We start from the raw sequence: 14515 nt of genomic DNA, 5'->3' as shown, positions 1-14515 counted from the left end.
AACGGCACTCAGGAGAGAGACAATTTACAACTATGACACAGTGCAGGCACTCGTGGTGTAGCAGGAGAGCACAGGTTCAGAAGCACATGCTTTACCTCTTTGAGCATCAATTCCTTACTCCTTAAAATGGAGATAAAACTTACCTTGTAGAATTAAATGAAGCACATATTCAAAGTTTTCATACTACTACTACTACTACTAATAAGTCCCATAAATGTCAGTTTCCTTTTAAACTTGAACTAGAAATCCAGGTCATGACTAATGTGAATCAGTCAAATTGATTTCTTTTAGGGAAGTTTGTTTAATATTTGTTTTTGTTTTTGTTTTGTTTTGAGACAGAGCCTCACTCTGTTGCCCAGGCTAAAGTGCAGTGGCACGATTACAAAAGTGCAGTGGCACGATTACAACTCATAGCAGCCTCAACCTCCTGGGCTCAGGTGATCCTCCCACCTCAGCCTCTTGAGTAGCTGGGACTATAGGCACAAGCCACCATGCCCAGCTAATTTTTGTATTTTTTGTAGAGATGGGGTTTTGCCATGTTGCCCAGCTGGGCTCAAGCGATTTGCCTGCCTTGACCTCCCAAAGTGCTGGGATTACAGGTGTGAGCCACGGCCCCCAGCTATAATAGTTATTTTGAAGCACAAATATTCAATTCTCAATTCAGCCAACACTGGCTGAATTCTTACAGTGTGCAAGGTGCTGCATAAAAGTCCGCTGGGCTACACAGATGGGCAAGCCGTGTCTCATCTCTGTCTCTCAGGGTCTGTCACTTACAGAAGGATGTTGGGGGATCAGAAAAGCCATTGAAAAGGGAATGGTTGAGATGAGCCTTAACTAAGGTAACTATCTGGTTTATCATTCAAGTCAGTCCCTCTGAGACCGATCCGGGGACTGCCAATAATTACACTAGAGTGACAGGTGTAAACCAGAGCTGTCCTGAAAAAACCAGGATATGGAGTCACTCTAGCCTTAAAGAATGCAGCTATCAAGTCTGTCAGTTTTGCAGTAATCCCATAGGTCTTTTTTTTATTTTTTTGAGAAAGAGTCATGCTTTGTCACCCAGACTGGAGTGAAGTGGCATGATCTCGGCTCACTGTGACCTCTGCCTCTTGGGTTCAAGCAATTCTTGTGCCTCAGCCTCCCGAGTAGCTGAAATTACAGGCCCATGCCACCACACCCAGCTAATTTTTTTGTATTTTAGTATAGGCAGGGCTTCACCATGTTGCCCAGACTGGTCTCAAACTCCTCCTAAGCTCAGGCAAACCGCCCACCTTGGCCTCCCAAAGTGCTAGGATTATAGGCATGAGCCACCACGGCCGGCCCCATAGGCCTAACTTAAAATTGCTTATTTCAGGGTCATGTACTATCTTGGCCTTAGGCTGAAAATAATCAATAGAAAGAAAATGACATGTACTACACTAGACTTGGTTACAAGTGACAGAGACCCAACCCAGACTAGCTTGAGCAACAAGGGGACCTTTTTGGATCACATAACCATGGGGTGACCTGGGCTCTGGAATTAGAGAACAGAGCACATGAACTTCATCAGTGCTCTATCACTCATATGCTGTTCTCTGTTTCTTTTTTTTTTTTTTTTTTTTTTTCTTTTTTTTTTTCTTTTATTATTATTATTATTATTATTATTATTATACTTTAGGTTTTATGGTACATGTGCGCAATGTGCAGGTAAGTTACATATGTATACATGTGCCATGCTGGTGCGCTGCACCCACCAACCCGTCATCTAGCATTAGGTATATCTCCCAATGCTATCCCTCCCCCCTCCCCCCACCCCACAACAGTCCCCAGAGTGTGATGTTCCCCTTCCTGTGTCCATGTGTTCTCATTGTTCAATTCCCACCTATGAGTGAGAATATGCGGTGTTTGGTTTTTTGTTCTTGCGATAGTTTACTGAGAATGATGATTTCCAATTTCATCCATGTCCCTACAAAGGACGTGAACTCATCATTTTTTATGGCTGCATAGTATTCCATGGTGTATATGTGCCACATTTTCTTAATCCAGTCTATCATTGTTGGACATTTGGGTTGGTTCCAAGTCTTTGCTATTGTGAATAATGCGGCAATAAACATACGTGTGCATGTGTCTTTATAGCAGCATGATTTATAGTCCTTTGGGTATATACCCAGTAATGGAATGGCTGGGTCGAATGGAATTTCTACTTCTAGATCCCTGAGGAATCGCCACACTGACTTCCACAAGGGTTGAACTAGTTTACAGTCCCACCAACAGTGTAAAAGTGTTCCTATTTCTCCACATCCTCTCCAGCACCTGTTGTTTCCTGACTTTTGAATGATTGCCATTCTAACTGGTGTGAGATGGTATCTCATTGTGGTTTTGATTTGCATTTCTCTGATGGCCAGTGACGGTGAGCATTTTTTCATGTGTTTTTTGGCTGCATAAATGTCTTCTTTTGAGAAGTGTCTGTTCATGTCCTTCGCCCACTTTTTGATGGGGTTGTTTGTTTTTTTCTTGGAAATTTGTTGGAGTTCATTGTAGATTCTGGATATTAGCCCTTTGTCAGATGAGTAGGTTGCGAAAATGGATTAAAGACTTAAATGTTAGACCTAAAACCATAAAAACCCTAGAAGAAAACCTAGGCATTACCATTCAGGACATAGGCATGGGCAAGGACTTCATGTCTAAAACACCAAAAGAAATGGCAACAAAAGCCAAAATTGACAAATGGGATCTAATTAAACTCAAGAGCTTCTGCACAGCAAAAGAAACTACCATCAGAGTGAACAGGCAACCTACAAAATGTTCTCTGTTTCTTGTCTCTGCATCTATCAACATGTGAACCTTATCCTCTCAAACAGACTGTATTAGGCCATTCTTGCATTACTATCAAGGAATACCTGAGATTGGATAATTTATAAAGAAAAGAGGTTTAATTGCCTCACAGTTTTTTAGGCTGTACCAGCATGGTGCCACCATCTGCTCAGCTTCTGGGGAGGCCTCAAGGAGCTTTTACTCATGGCAGAAGGTGAAGCAGGAGCAGGCACATCATATGGCCAGAGCAGGAGCAAGAGAGAGAAGGAGGAAGGTGCCACATATTTTAAATAATCATATTTCACAAGGACAGCACCAAGGGATGGTGCTAAATCGTTCATGAGAAATCCACCACCCCGTGATCCAGTTACCGCCCAATAGGACCCACCTTCATCACTGAGGATTATATTTTAACATGAGATTTGGAGGGGATATCCAAACTATATTACTAACCTTCTTTCCAAGGATGGGCCAATGTTCCCAAAAGTTGAAAGCTCATATCTTCCTTGCATCACCATCTGAGAAAAACTCTTCTCAGCTCCAGTTCAAAAAATCCCAGCAATTATTCTGATTGGTCTGCTTTGGGTCATGTGCCCAGTCCCTGGACCAGCCACTATGGCCAAGGGGGAGGATATCAATGCACCCTAAAACTACACTGGAGTGAGGGGGTCAAAGCGGTAACCATTACCCCATTTTCCTAAAAATTATCTTTACCTTTTCTCTTTTTCCCTGTGTGTTCACCTCTTACTTAGCTTCCTATGAATGCAAATGTAACCTTTACCCTTCTTTCTCTCTGCTGGCCAGACCACGTGCTAGCATGTTTGCTTAGAAGTTCAAGGGACGAATTCTTCGAACCAAACCAGGCACCTTCTGGAATTCTCTCCCACCAGGAGATTGTCTCAAGGTGGCAGTTAATCCATAATCTGCCCATAATGGCGCTGGCCAGACCACCGGATGACCCATTACTAGAGATAAGTTGTGGAGCAAGTCATGTAGACCCTACACATCCATGCCCTTCTACATACGCCACACACCAAAATTTCTCTTCTTAAAACCCTGCTTTCTGCCTAGAAAGCTAAAGTGGCTTAGATATGAATATGGCTCTTTCCTATTGCTAAGCTATGGAATAAAGTCACTTTCTTTATACCACCTCATGCTTGTTATTTGATTTTGCCAAGTGGCAAGCAGCCGAAACCGTGTTTGGTAACAAAGGGGCTATTCCTGGAAAAGAAAGGGAGGCTGGATGAACTGGAAAATACATTTACAACAGGGGGCTTTGAAAAGATCTGCATTTCCTAAGTATAAACCACTTATCTGGATATCCTCATTTCTAAAGCAAACTCTTCAGTTTAAGTTTCCTTGTTTGATTGTCTACACTGACCAAGGACTCAGATGATTACCAAAGATCCACTGTGCTCTAGCCTGCCTAGCAAACTTACAGCAAGGATCAGTCATTCACAAAGTCCAGAATAAGGAATAAATCCCCCAACAAGCAGACAAGCATTTAAAGAGGCCAAATAAATAAATTCAGCCAATGAAAAATACATAAATTTCATAATAATTTCAAAAACATCGCAGAGAGGGAGGCATGGGTAGAGAATGATGGACATACTTAGCATCAGAGAAAACAGACTTATTTAATTTATTTATTTTGAGACAGGGTCTCATTCTTTTGTCCAGGCTGGAGTACAGTAGCATGATCATAGCTCACTGCAGTCTCCTTCTGTCAGGCTCAAGTGATCCTCATGTCTCAGCCTCCTGAGCAGATGGGACTACAGACACACGACCACGATTGGCTTATTTTATTTTTTATTTTTGCTGTGTTGTCCAGACTGCTGTCGCACTCCTCAGCTCAAGCAATCTTTTGCCTCACTCTCCCTAAATGCTGGGATTATAGGCATCAGCCACCAGCCAGAACTATTTATAGGTTGTTAGAATTTGGAAAAGTTCAAATTCTCTGACCCTCAGTATTCCCATCTCTTAGATAGAAATTAATACTTTCCTCATGGGTACTGAGAAGGTTAAATAGGGTAACATCAATAAAAGGATTAAAAAGTGTGCTTTCTTTTATTCTGCCCCATGCCAGTCAGGGAGTTTATTTATTTAAAGACGGAATTTCACTCTTGTTGCCCAGGCTGTAGTGCAATGGTGTGATCTCGGCTCACTGCAACCTCCACCTCCTGAGTCCAAATGATTCTCCTACCTCAACCTCCTGAGTAGCTGGGATTCAGGTGTCTGTCACGATGCCCAGCTAATTTTTGTATTTTTAGTAGAGACAGGGTTTCACTGTGTTGGCCAGGCTGGTCTTGAACTCCTGACCTCAGGTGATCCACCCATCTCGGCCTCCCAAACTGCTGGGATTACAGGCATGAGCCACCACGCCCGGCCCAGTCAGGAAGTTTATACGAGCAATCAAGGAAAGCTTCTGGATGTATATGTCCAGAAAAGTACTTTGAGAGAAGTAATGCTCTGTTTCCCAGTAAACTGACATTAGGGACAACACATGAAGATGACTGATATTTTTTTCATTTATTACAAAGGTGGTTTGGAACCTCTACCTTGTCTGTTTACACCCCTGAAGCAATTACCATGTGCACCACTCCCCTGGCACAGACCACAGATGGCATCGTTCAATTAGCTATTGTTTGGTGTGTGTGAATTCCACCCTAACCAGTGACCTAAGGCACTTAATTTAACCTCTCAGCCTCATTCTCCAAGTTTAAAAACTGAGTTTAATAATACTTCACAGAGTTGTTGTGAAGACTAAAGATAATGTATGAAAAGTACCGGGTAGTGTGCCTGGCACATAGGAGTCCTAACAAGCATTTCTCTGTCTGTTCTCTTCTCCTGTACCCAACCCTAACCAGAGAATAGAGTCCATTAGAAATCTGTGCTCCATTAACATGAAAAATTTGAAGCTTGTTTTACTAACAAGTCCAGTATGGAGTACCTTTGTTGAGAACTATGGACTCCCATGTCCCTTGAGTCACAAAATTCCCTATGCCACACGTTTATACCTAGCCAGCATGGATAGGTTTTTGCCTTGGATCATGTCAACCAGCCACTAGATGGATCCTGATCTAAACTCAGTGAACCTTGTTGTGATTTCCAATGGACTTTGACTATTTCTCTTTGAGATAAATGTAGGAGCCTGTGTTTGTCTCCTGTTTGGGATCCCATTATGTAGACTGTTGATTTTCTCCACTTGGAAGTCAGTTCCTACATTACCGTTTTCTTAGTCTATTTTGTTCCAGCTTCTTTTTCTTGTCCACAGACTGACCAGCCTCCGAAGCCCCAGCAATGCCTAGTGACTCGATTCCTCCAAGTTTTAACAGTGAACTCTTGAGTTTAGACCGATATGATAGCGCATCATCTAGGTTTTTGAAAGACAGTTATTATGGGATTGCTAAATCAGTGTATTTTTATACTATTTGGACTGAAAAGATCATCTGTCAATATTGATCAAATCAGATCCTTCCTTATCAATTGCCTTGGATCAGCTTCTTTTTTTCTCTCTCTCTCTTTTTCAATGAGACAGGATCTCACTCTGTGCCCAAGGCTGGACTGCAATGGCGTGATCACAGCTCACTGCAGCCTCAACCTCCCAGGATCAAGTGATCCTCCCAGCTCAGCCTCCTGAGTAGCTGAGACTATAGGCACATGCCACCATACCGGGCTAATTTTTACATTTTTTTGTAGAGATGGGGTCTTCCTATATTGCCCAGGCTGGTCTTGAACACCTGGGCTCAAGTGATTCTCCCACCTCAGCCTCCCAAAGTGCTGGGATAGGTGTGAGCCACCATGCCCAGCAGGTCAGCTGCTTTAGAAACAGACCCTGAGCCAAGCTTTTGTGTGCAAGGGATATATTAAAGAAGCACTCCCAGGAGAAACTGGTAAGAGAACCAGAGAAGCAGAAAAGGGAAGGAAAAGAGGCTCGATCAGGGAGAGACTTGAGACCAAGTCACAGTCAGTTTGATGCCACAGGGGAGCCTCAGGGGAGATAAATTACATCTTAGAGTTTATCCAAACTCAAGGTAAGGGAACTGGGGTCCCCCCAACTGCATCATTGGCACAAGAACACAGAAGCTGGAAGCAACATTTGAGATGGTAAAGAGGATGCAGGGAGATCTGGGCAGAGCCTTGGCAATGCCCTCTACTCCAAGATTTCCTGCTGGAGGATCACATATTAAATATATCCTGCTTTCACACCTTTGCAAAAAGGAGAACTTATTGTTTTATGAGTGTTTAGCAAGGCTAATATTAGCCCTTATTGGGGCTCAAATACATGTCTCTGTAACTTCAACAATTTGGTTCTAAGCAATTAGTCAATTATCAAAACTCATCAGCCATTTATTGAGCATCTATTATGTGCTGAGAAATACAAAAAGTGCTGGTTTATCCTATCACAAACCATGGTCTCTATTCCTTCTAGCTTTACAACATCTCTAAATTTGATAAGCACATCATTAACTTTTGACAAAAGCATGAATAAAACCACCACGTAGGACAGGGTCAAGGATCATGCCACTTGATCAATATTTGGGAGGGTATAATTTTCAACCAGTTGTTCAAAATTTCCTAACTATGTCGAGACCCATTTTCTCCATCTGGCTCAAAATATTTTATGACTTCACCTTTAGCCCAGACGAGATAAAGCAGCTAGATACCATGAACAAAAATTGGCAATATATCATGCCCATGCTTAGGATGGATGGAATGAGGGTCCTAAGAAATTCAGGGCACCTCTGTACCCCTTTAGCTGTACTGAGAGCACAGCTTCTTGGCTTCTCTTCCAGCTCTTCAGCTATGAGGTCCTGTCATCCACAGAAAGAAGGACTTAATAGGCCGGGTGCAGGGGCTCATGCCTCTAATCCTAGCACTTTGGAAGGCCGAAGCAGGTGACTCACTTGAGGTCAAGAGTTTGAGACCAGCCTCGTCAACATGGTGAAACCCCATCTCTACTTAAAAAAAAAAAAAGGAAAAAAAATTAGCTGGGCATGGTGGTACATGCCTGTAATCCCAGCTACTTGTGAGGCTGAGGCTTGAGAATTGCTTGAACCTAGGAGGCAGAGGTTGCAGTTAGCTGAAATCGTGCCACTGCACTTCAGCCTGAGTGACAGAGTGAGACTCTTCTCAAAAAGAAAAAAAGCACTCAGTAAAGCTGTTGGGGCATCAAAAATAAATAAATTAATTAAAATTAAAGTATGTTCTTTAAAACGTCATTAATTTTAAAAAATACATTATTTATAATGCCGTTTTGACATTTTCTTAATCTACACATCTGATAATCCTGCCCCCAAGCAATTTGGTTCTTAGTTAACCCATGCTGCCTCCTAGTGACCATTGCATTTTCTGGACGTTCTAATAAAATGTCAAATGGTCATCAGGAAATTCTGCTCCCAATATCATCCATAATACAGGAAAAAGTCAGCAACAACAGACTTAATAGAAATCTGACTCTCTATGAGAGAACATCTTTCCACTATGCTCCATGCTGAGAAGTAAGGATTTGTAAGCCTCCCTCCTATGGCTGCTTTCCAAATATCTGATTCCAAAGGCCCATCCAATACGGTCGTAGGGTGGTCCTGATAATCACCAATAGATGCATCAGGGCAGTATTTGAAAGTCTTCATTCATTGAACATTTTCTGAGCCATGTACTGTGCTGAGTAATTTTACTATACTGAGGAAGCTTAAAGTCAAATCCTATTGTAAAGGAATGACCTCAGGTTTGTTTTTCTTATCTCCTACATCTAACACGGAGATATAAATTTTACCCTTACAGACTTGTTATGAAAAGTGTGTAAGCTAAACACTTAGGTGAGAGCTTTGCATAGTGTAAGAAATTGCTTTTCCCCTCTTTTTAATTTTTTAAAATTCTTACCCTAGAGCTGATTCTACCTGAAAAATACCTGTTATATAAGAAGAGTTAGATAATCATCTCAATGAATGCCTAAATGGCTTTCGATAAAGTCCAACATCCTGTTTGTAAAAATAGGAGATAAAAACACAAGAATAGAAATAAGCAGACACTGGATTGAAAAAATGCAGCAATAGCAATAGCATATTCTATGAGCAAGGCACTTAGAGGTTTGCAAAGAAATTTGCCTATATTGCTTCATTGAATTCTTACAATAACCCTATGAGGGGAGCAAGGAAGAGGTTATTTTCCTTCCTATTTTACAAATGGTGAGCCTAAGTCACGGGGCTTTTAGGAGACTTACACTTGAACAGGGTGAGGTTACATCCTGTGAGTAATTGGCATAATTGTCAGAGTCCTGTGCGGATCCCGGCTGGAACTGATGTTTCTTAGATATGTCCTACAAGACTTAGAAAGCAGCATGAATGTTGAATCTCTAAGTCATTAAATGAAACTAAGGTCAATTTTTAGCCTATGTGCTGCAATTCAATGGGTACAATTTACATGGTGATTCTCTAGTTTTGTGTGATAGGGCCATAATAACACAGCTAATGCATTTTCAAGGAAAACAACCTACATATAATAATGGAATAATAGATTTGGGGCTATTGGGTGGTACAAAACACTTTGACTTGGGAGTCAGGAGATCCAGGTTCTAGTCGTGTCCCTGTCAGTAACTATATATGAACTTGGGAAAGTTACTTAATCTTTCTTTTTTTTCACTTTCATTTTAAGTTCAGGGGTACACGTGCAGGTTTGTTATATATATAAACTTGTGTCATGGAGATTTGTAGTACAGATTATTTCATCACCCAGGTATTAAGCCTAGTACCTATTAGTTATTTTTCCTGATCCTCTCCCTCCTTCCAATCTCCAACCTCCAATAGGCTCCAGTGTGTGGTGTTCACCTCTATGTGTCCATGTGTTCTCATCATTTAGCTCCCACTTATAAGTGAGAAAATGCAGTATTTGGTTTTCTGTTCCTGCATTAGTTTGCTATAAATAAGGGCCTCCAGTTCCATCCATGTTCCTGCAAAGGATATGATCTTGTTCTTTTTCATGGCTGCATAGTATTCCATGGTTTATGTGCATCTTATTTTCTTTATTCAATCTACCACTGATGGGCATTTAGGTTGATTCCATGTCTTTGCTATTGTGAATAGTGCTACAATGAACATATGTGTGCATGTATCTTTATGGTAGAATTATTTATATTCCTTTGGGTATATACCCAGTAATGGGATTGCCGGGTTGAATGGTATTTCTGTTTTTAGGTCTCTAAGGAATTGCCACACTGTTTTCCACATTGGTTGAACTAATTTACTCTCCATCAACAGTGTATAAGTGTTCCTTTTTCTTCACAACCTCACCAACATCTGTTATTTTTAGATTTTTTAATAATAGTAATTCTGACTGATGTGAGATGGTATCTCACTGTGATTTTCTTTTCTTTTTTTTTTCTGAGACAGAGGGTCTCACTCTGTCACCAGGCTGGAGGGCAATCTCAGTTCACCGCAACCTCCACCTCCCAGGCTCAAGTGAGCCTCCCACCTCAGCCTCCTGAGTAGCTAGAAGTACAGGAGGAACACATCACTATACCTGGCTAATTTTTGTATTTTTCTAGAGATGGGATTTTTTGTAGCAATGTTGCACAGGCTGGTCTTGAACTCCTGAGCTCAAGCAATCTGCTCAATTCAGCCTCCCAAAGTGCTGGGACTATAGGCATGAGCCACCACACTGGGCCTTCCTTGTTTTAATTTGCATTTCTCTAACGATGAATGATGTTGAGCTTTTTTTCATATGATGGTTGGCCACATGTATGTCTTCTTTTGAAAAGTGTTCATGTCCTTTGGCCACTTTCTAATGGGGTGGTTTGAGTATTTTTGGGAAATTTGTTTAAGTTCCTTATAGATGCTAGATATCAGGCCTTTGGCAGATGCATAGTTTGTCAAAAATTTCTCCCATTCTGTAGGTTGTCTGTTCACTCTGTTGGTAGTTTATTTTGCTGTGCAGAAGCTCTTTAGTTTAATTGGAATGCATTTGTCAATTTTTGCTTTTGTTGTCATTGTCATGAAATGTTTGCCCATTCTTATGTCCAGAATGGAATTACCTATGTTGTCTTCCAGTGTTTTTATAGTTTTGGGTTTTTAAGTCTTTAATCCATCTTAAGTTGATTTTTGTATATGGTGTAAGGAAGGAGTCCAGTTTCAATCTTTTGCATATGACTAGCCAGTCATCCCAGCACCACTTATTGAATAAAGAGTCCTTTCCCCATTGCTTCTTTTTGTCAGCTTTGTCAAAGATCAGATAGCTGTAGGTGTGCAGTCTTATTTCTGGGCTCTCTATTCTTTTCCACTGGACTATGTGTCTCTTTTCATACCAATACCATGCTGTTTTGGTTTACTGTAGCCTTGCAGCATAGTTTGAAGTCAGATAATGTAATGCCTCTGGCTTTACTCTTTTTGCTTAGGATTGCCTTGGCTATTTGGACACTTTTTTGGTTCCATATGAATTTTAAAGTCGTTTTTTTCTAGTTCTGTGAAGAATGTCATTGGTAGTTTAATAGGAATAGAATTGAGTCTATAAATTGCTTGGGCAGTCTGGCCATTTTAATATTGATTATTCCTATCCATAAGCATAGAATGTTTTTCCATTTGTTTGTATCATCTCTGATTTCTTTGAGCAGCATTTTGTAATGGTCATTGTAGAGATCTTTCACCTCCCTGGTTAGCTGTATTCCTAGGTATTTTATTCTTTTTGTGGCAGTTGTGAAGGGGATTACATTCCTGATTTGGCTCTCAGCTTGGCTGATGTTAGCTTATAGGAATGCTGGTGATTTTTGCACATTGATTTTGTATTCTGAAACTTTGCTAAAGTTGTTTATCAGTTGAAAGAGCTTTCAGGTTGAGACTATGGGGTTTTCTAGACATAGAATCATGTCAACTGCAAACAAGAATAGTTTGACTTCCTCTCTTCCTATTTGGATGCCCTTTATTTTTCTTGCCTGATTGCTCTGGCCAGGACTTCCAATACTATGTTAAATAGGAGTGGTGGGAGAGGGCACCCTTGTCTTTTGCTGGTTTTCAAGAGGAATGCTTCCAGCTTTTGCCCACTCAGTACGATGTTGGCTGTGCGTTTGTCACAGATGGCTCTTGTTATTTAATGATATGTTCCTTAAATGCCTAGTTTATTGAGAGTTTTTAACATGAACGGGTGTTTTATCAAAAGCCTTTTCTACATCTAGGGAGATAATCATGAGGTTTTTGTCTTCATTTTCTGTTTATGTGATGAATCACATTTATTGATTTGTGCATGTTGAACCAACTTTGCATCCCAGGGATAAAGCCTACTTGATCTACTCAATCCTTCATTTTAGTTTCCTCATTCATGAAGTGGTGAGTAATACACAGGGTTTGTTGTGTTAAAGAAGAAAATATATGTAAAAGCTACTGCCTAGTGCCTGATACATAGTAGGTATTCAATAATTATTGGTATACTTACTGCTCACCATTTTTCCCCATCTTTGAGGGACTGATTTTATCTATAAAATCAGAATATGAGGTGGATCAGTGGTTCTCAAAGTGTGTGTCCTAGATGAGTAACATCAGCATCACCTGAAACAGTTTTTGAAAAGTCTTGAGCCCCACCTCAAATCAGAAACTCTGCAGACAGAGCCCAGAAATCTGTGTTTCAACAAGCTGTGATAGCCAGACTCCAAGATGGTCTCCAGTGATGTCCACCTCCTGGAATGTATACTCTTGTGTAGTCCTGTTCCACCTGGTACCGGAATTGATCTGTCTGATGACTAAAATGCATCAGAAATTATGGCTATCTCTTCCAAGATTAGATTACAAAATACACTATGGCTTGATCATTCTCTTGATCTCTTTCTTGGATTACTGGCTTTGGGAAAGCCAGCTTCCAGGTCTTTAGGATATTCTAGCAACTTTATGGAGAGGCCCATGTGGTGAGGAACAGAGATCTCACCTCGAGCCATGTACGTGAGCCCATTTGGAAATGGTTCATTCAGCCCCATTCAAGCCTTCAGATAACGGCAGGCTCAACAAACACATTGACTGCAGTTTCAGAGAGACCCTGAGCCAGAACCACTCTGCTAAGCCATTTCTGGATTCCCAGCCCACAGACACTATGTGAGACTATGAATGTGTGTTATCTTTTTTTAATAAATCTTTTTTTATTATACTTTAAGTTCTAGGGTACATGTGCACAACGTGCGTGTTACATATGTATACACGTGCCATGTTGGTGTGCTGCACCCATTAACTTGTCATTGACATTAGGTATATCTCCTAGTGCTATCCCTCCCTCCTCCCCCCCACCCCACAACAGGCCCCAGTGTGTGATGTTCCCCTTCCTGTGTCCAAGTGTTCTCATTGTTCAATTCCCAAGTATGAATGAGAACATGCAGTGTTTGGTTTTTTGTCCTTGCAATAGTTTGCTGAGAATGATGGTTTCCAGCTTCACCCATGTCCCTGCAAAGGACGTGAACTCATCCTTTTTCATGGCTGCATAGTATTCCATGGTGTATATGTGCCACATTTTCTTTATCCAGTCTATCATTGATGGACATTTGGGTTGGTTCCAAGTCTTTGCTAGTGTGAATAGTACCACAATAAACATACATGTGCATGTGTCTTTATAGCAGCATGATTTATAATCCTTTGGGTATATATCCAGTAATGGGATGGCTGGGTCAAATGGTATTTCTAGTTCTAGATCCCTGAGGAATTGCCACACTGTCTTCCACAATGGTTGAACTAGTTTACAGTCCCACCAACAGTGTAAAAGTGTTCCTATTTCTCCACATCCTCTCCAGCACCTGTTGTTTCCTGACTTTTTAATGATTGTCATTCTAACTGGTGTGAGATGATATCTCATTGTGGTTTTGATTTGCATTTCTCTGATGACCAGTGATGACGAGCATTTTTTCATGTGTCTGTTGGCGGCATAAATGTCTTCTTTTGAGAAGTGTCTGTTCATATCCTTCGCCCACTTGTTGATGGGAAACAAATTTACAAGAATGTGTGTTATCTTAAGCTGCTAATTTTTGGAGTAATTTGTTACACAGCAATAGCTAGCTAATAGATAACAAGGCCCCCAGATGAGTCTGTTGCATACTTAAGTGTGAATATCATTGGGATAGATGACAACTAACCTTTTTTCCAGCTCAAAAATTTTGGAATTTTGTGGCCAATGTTGGAAATTAAAATGCAAGCAAGAGGCTGGGCGCGGTGTCTCACACCTGTAATCCCAGCACTTTGGGAGGCTGAGGTGGGTCGATTGCCTGAGGTCAGGAGTTGAGACCAGCCTGACCAACATGGTGAAACCCTGTCTCTACTAAAAAATACAAAAATTAGCCAGACGTAGTGGTGAGTGCCTGTGATCCCAGCTACTTGGGAGGCTGAAACAGGAGAATTGCTTGAAACCAGAAGGCAGAGGTTGAGTGACCTGAGACCAGGCCATTGCACTCCAGCCTGAGCAACAAAAGTGAAACTCCATCTCAAAAAAAAAATACAAAAAAAAAAAAAAATACAAGCAAGAGATGGCTCCTATCCTTGCACCAGAAGTGGGGTGGGCATTAGGCCCTGGAGAACTTGTTGCAGGCCTGGCCATCAAAATTCAAAGAAAAGTTGGCAGAGCTGGAGAAATTCCAGAGAAGGGCAACTGAGAGAAGTTGCTGCTGAGCCCCTACCTGCCCATCAATTCTAAGACAAACAGGACTCTATTGCTGGAAATGCTCAGAGATGATGTTGCCAAAGTCTACAAAATCACAAGGCACATG

Source organism: Pongo pygmaeus, chromosome 9 (genome assembly GCF_028885625.2).
Source record: "Pongo pygmaeus isolate AG05252 chromosome 9, NHGRI_mPonPyg2-v2.0_pri, whole genome shotgun sequence".
Classification (NCBI taxonomy): domain Eukaryota; kingdom Metazoa; phylum Chordata; class Mammalia; order Primates; family Hominidae; genus Pongo; species Pongo pygmaeus.
This window is presented reverse-complemented; position numbering follows the sequence as displayed.